This window comes from Myotis brandtii, unplaced genomic scaffold (genome assembly GCF_000412655.1).
Source record: "Myotis brandtii unplaced genomic scaffold, ASM41265v1 scaffold1678, whole genome shotgun sequence".
In the NCBI taxonomy this organism is placed as follows: Eukaryota; Metazoa; Chordata; class Mammalia; order Chiroptera; family Vespertilionidae; genus Myotis; species Myotis brandtii.
Genome location: NW_005356162.1, coordinates 25,288 through 30,770, shown reverse-complemented (window position 1 = coordinate 30,770; position 5,483 = coordinate 25,288). Strand labels below are relative to the sequence as shown.

General features: G+C 46.9%; 1 pseudogene; it reads right to left on the bottom strand.

The window, feature by feature from the left end:
• Nucleotides 1-877: 877 nt before the first annotated feature.
• Nucleotides 878-3,455, bottom strand: LOC102259878 (annotated as a pseudogene).
• Nucleotides 3,456-5,483: the final 2,028 nt, after the last annotated feature.

Genomic DNA, 5,483 nt, shown 5'->3' with positions numbered 1-5,483 from the left:
GGACCACTGATAAGACATATATTAGACTTGGATTCTTTCTCTCCTGCTTCATTTGAAGCTGAACTCTCCTTGTTTTTATTTAATTGATTTTTTAGAAAAGGTTTCAAGTTCAGTAGTCACAAATACAAAAAGAAATTACAATTCAACCTAATACAGAAACTTGTGTGCAAAATTTCCAGGAAACTGACATTGTATAGGAAGTTGGGTTAAAGATGACTTTGGTTTTGTTTCTTGTGTGTTTTGTTTTGAGGGTGTGGCTTTTTTTGTGGTTTCCTGAACTCAGCAAAGAAATGGCTATCCTGATGAAATATCAACAGCCAATCCACAGTAAAACCAGATAAAATTTAAAGAAGGATAATTACCAACAAAAGATTTGTCATTACTTCCTCCTTCCACATTCCCTTTTTAAACTTTGAGTTTTGGGTTTTTAAAAAATCCTGAAAAGTAGACAGTAAAACAGCTCCTGGAAGAATTTAAAACCAACTGTATGATGGTTTGGGAAGCTGAGGGGCTGGAGCAGGACCAGGACAAGTAGACAGAAAGGGGTCCTCCCCTCAGGCACTGTAGCCTCGCTGTTGACCAAGGGAGGGGGGAAGTCTTTAGTCAAAAAGGAAGAAGGGAAGAAGAAGGAGGAGATGGGGAGAGAAAGAAAATATAAAAGATCATTGTTGCCTTTTTATATCCAGAGAAAAATGCCCAGCCCTGTGTGTGGGGGGAGGGGGGGGGGAAGAAGCCCCTCAGAAGGGAGGCAGTGGGCTGGAAGGTGGCAGCCCTGGGATGACCTGTCCCCTAGCACCATAGAACCTGGTGGAGGCAGATGAGGAGTCAAGGTGGACATTAGTGGAGGAAGCAGGCAGGGGCCTCTAGGGGACACTGGCTACTGAGTGCTCATGCTCCTCTTTGTGTTCCCAATATAGCTCCCATAGTCATAGTTCCCATAGTGTGGTGGCCACTGGTCCTGGTTCTGATAATACTGGTTCCACTTCTGGGCATACTGCTGATACTGGTTATACCTGGTCTGAGGGAAGGTCTGTGTCATGGGGTGGCCACCCTAGCTCCCATAGTTGTAGGCAGGTGGTGGTGGAGGTAGAGGTAGTGGGGCTGTATAGCCCTACCTGTAACCCCCCGGTTGTAATATGGCTGGCTATAACTCAGCTGTGGAGGGCTATAGCTGCTGACAGTGGGGGTGCTGGTACTGGCGCTTCAGCCAGGAATATTGCTGTTCTTGCTGTAGCTGCCGGCCCTGGAGGGTTTTGAGCAGGGCCGTGAAGTGGCGGTGACTACTGTGGTGGTGGCTGTGGCAGTGGTGGCTGCTGATGGGGTGGATGATGCTGAGGAGCCCAGTTGTAGCTGCCTTGGTTGTTGGAGGAGTTGTTATCCTGGCTATTGTTACTCCAGTGGTTCTGGTTGTAGCCAACACCTCTGCTGCCTCCCCCCTCAGTTCTGGAAGCCTACTCGGTTGCCCCTGTTGGTGAAACTTTGGTTGTTATAGCTCTGGAAACTGCTGCCCCCCATTCCCCTGTGGCCCCAGTTATCAAAGGCTTTTCAGGGGATAGCATGGCCTGGCCTTGTGGCCTTCCTGGTTGTATTTTTTTCATATATATATATATTTTTTTACTGATTTCAGACAGAGGAAGGGAGAGGGGGAGAGAGAAACATCAGTGATGAGAGAGAATCATTGATCAGCTGCCTTCTGCATGCCCCCGACAGGGGATTGAGCCTGCAACCCAGGCATTTACCCTGACCAGGAATCGAACCCTGATCTCCTGGTTCATGGGTCAATGCTCACAAGTGAGCCATACCAGCCAGGCCTTCCTGATTATATTGCCTGCTTCCTTCTACTGCAGCTCAATAAATAGCACCTCATCCAGGAAGTCCCCAACACCTGGCAATATGAAATTGGCTTTCATTTCAAGGACCATGTGTTCTGGGAAATCCTTCCCTTCCTCATTGATTCGCTTTATTGTTTGGTCTTTTAAGTCCTCCTCAGTGGGACAAATGACAATAGCTTTGCTCTTGAAGCCTTCAAATGGTCTCATTATTATTATTATTATTATTAATGTTATGTATTTTTAATCTTCACCTGAGGATATTTTTTTCCATTGATTTTTCAGAGTGGAAGGGAGGTGGGTGGAAAGAGAAACATCAACGTGATACACATCGATTGGTTGCCTCCTGCACATGCCATGACAGTGATCAGGGATTGAACCTGCAACCGAGATATATGCCCTTAACCGGGAATCGAACCCATGACCCTTTGGTCTGCAGGCTGATGCCCTAACCACTGAGAAAACCGGCCAGGGTGAAATGGTTTCATTTTTAGTCTCTATACTGACCCATAAAAATTTGTCTGGTCTGGGATATAGTTACGTTTCTTGTAGGAGGTGATCTGGATGAGGCGGTTGAGGCACTGGGTGGCTTGCTGGATCAGGACATCCTAGCAGTTGGTGTAGTTCTACTGTCAGTGTAGGCCCATCACCCACATCTTATCCATGATGGCACTGGTACCCAGGATGTTGCACTTCTTGGAGGGATCGGAGGCTGCATGTTTGATGGGCCATGTGGTCTTACCAGCAGTGGGCAGACCCACCATCATCAGAATCTCACACTCTGCATTGGTCTTTGATCTGACAGTGCCCTGGCTCCATTTATTCAGGGTAAGGTGCTGGATGATGGTAGAGTCAGGAAGGACAGAACAGCAGGGCCCTGTCTTCTGCCTGAAGTTGAACTCCATTGCATAATTCTTCACCAGGACATGAGGCTAGAGTGCCTAGCTCCCCAAGGCTTCTGAATTCGGAAAGAAATGCCTATCTCGTTCCCATTCTTGGTGAAGGAAAGTTCCATGTCAGTTTCACATTCAAAGTCTACAAAGCAGCCAAACACATCATTCTTTGAGAACTTGTCTTTGTAGTTTTCAAACTAGCTATTGGTGGACTTCTTCCCATAGCCATAGGAAAAAGGCTCTTCACTTGGCTGGGTGCTGCAGGAGTCAAGGGACCAGCTGATACTGACCCCAGATTCCTTACCACAGGTATGCAAAGCTCTCGATTGTAAGTGGGTAGCCACTGCTCTGGTCTCAGGCCAACTTGAAGTGGAGGTAGCAGTTACACGTGTCTATGGCAACAGGGGCATTATCAAAGTCATCTTCATTCTCTTCAATGGGAGGCTGAGGAGAATGGCCCCTCCTATCCTCTCAGTGCTTGAGAAGTAACCCTGTTCTGGTTTTCTTCATAAGGCCGCTTGTGACTCTGGAATTGTCTGTCTGGCTTGAGTTGAGATGCTTCAGGCTGGAGGAAGCTAGTATGTGCTTCTTGCTTCATCTCTGTGTTTACTTCCACTGGGCAGGAGGCCTGCTCCTGCTCTGTTTCCAGCGGTCTCCTCTCATAGCCTGACTCGTTCTTCTGTTTGATGACCTGGGTCACATAGAATTGATTCTGTCGGGTAATACCATCCATGACATCTCCTTGTTGTTGTGTCCGGGCACCCTGGTACATTGTTGGTCTCAAGCTTTTGCTTGTCATTGGGCTCCTTAGCCTCCTTGGCCTCCAGTGCCACCTGCAGCCTCTCAGCAAGCTTGGTTGTGAGGCCATGAGTGTCCCGGCTGTGGTGCTGCAGCCCCTTGTGAAGTTTGTTCAACTTCAGAGGCACACATCCATGGCCAGGGACCCCAGCACAGCCCACAAGCCTGGCTTGGCCTCTCAGGGTTCTGCCCCCCCTTAAACCTTTCCTGCGTTGAGCCTCTGCCCCCTAGTGGGCAGTGTGCATCATAGCGACCGGTCATTCAGTTGTTTGGTCGATTTGCATATTGCCCTTTTATTATATAGGATTATATAGGATAGGGTAGATTTATTCCAATAATGCCAGCCATATGGGGAGAGTAGTCAGTCACCCTGGAAATTTGGGACTTACCCCCCTCCCCTTTGCCAGTTGGCTATTTATTTACACACTCGAGGCCTGTTGCACAGATTCATGCACCTGTGGGTTCCCTCGGCCTGGCCTTTGGGGATCTGGCGGAAACCGGCTGTCCAACATCCCCGGAGGGGGCCTGGATTGCGAGAGGGTGGTTCTTGGGCAACGCACCCCGGAATTGGGCTCCCTCCTCTCTGGTTCCAGGTGTATCACCCAAGAACCGCAGCTGCCGAATCACCACAGCTCGGCTGCTCCTGCGTTGAGCATCTGCCCCCTGGTGGTCAGTGAGCATAATAGCTACCAGTTGGCTGGTTGAATGGTCGGCTGGTCGCTTAGGATTTTATATATATACAGACTAGTAGCCCAGTGCACGAAATTCGTGCATATTGAAAGGGAATTAATTAGAGGAACATAATTTAGAGTCACTGTCTAATATCAATAATATGTGAGCATGAGGCAGTCCGCGTTTCTGAAATTTAATGACATGAATTTTAGCTATGACTTTGCCAAATAAATGGAAATATCATTTAAAAGAGCATTCAGCTTAATATTAAAAACTCTGGCTACCAAGTCAGGTCCGTTTTCAACTTTTTGCCAGTGTTGTAAATTGTTTGCAATATCTGCCCATTTGGGGTTGCATGCCATGGTTATGAATAAATCGGGCTTGCCATACTTCATCACAATTGTCATAGCATCCTGATATCGCTGCTGCATATTTCTGGGACTACCCCCAGAAGATGATGGAAGTATTATCATTTTACCATTTCAACTCTCAACTTAGTTTGGTTTTCTTTGATGAAATTTATTCCCCGGAATTGGGCTCCCTCCTCTCTGGTTCCAGGTGTATCACCCAAGAACCGCAGCTGCCGAATCACCACAGCTCGGCTGCTCCTGCGTTGAGCATCTGCCCCCTGGTGGTCAGTGAGCATAATAGCTACCAGTTGGCTGGTTGAATGGTCAGCTGGTCGCTTAGGATTTCACAGCTCGGCTGCTCCTGCGTTGAGCATCTGCCCCCTGGTGGTCAGTGAGCATAATAGCTACCAGTTGGCTGGTTGAATGGTCGGCTGGTCGCTTAGGATTTTATATATATACAGACTAGTAGCCCAGTGCACGAAATTCGTGCATATTGAAAGGGAATTAATTAGAGGAACATAATTTAGAGTCACTGTCTAATATCAATAATATGTGAGCATGAGGCAGTCCGCGTTTCTGAAATTTAATGACATGAATTTTAGCTATGACTTTGCCAAATAAATGGAATTTACAGATATTTAAAAGAGCATTCAGCTTAATATTAAAAACTCTGGCTACCAAGTCAGTCTATTTTCAACTTTTTGCCAGCATTGTAAATTGTTTGCAATATCTGCCCATTTGGGGTTGCATGCCATGGTTATGAATAAATCAGGCTTGCCATACTTCATCACAATTGTCATAGCATCCTGATATCGCTGCTGCATATTTCGGGGACTACCCTCAGAAGATGCTGGAAGTATTAACATTTTACCAGTCGGCACATTGTCATTTTCAGATCTAGATTTGAGATAATCCATCAAACCACTATATTTTTCAACTCT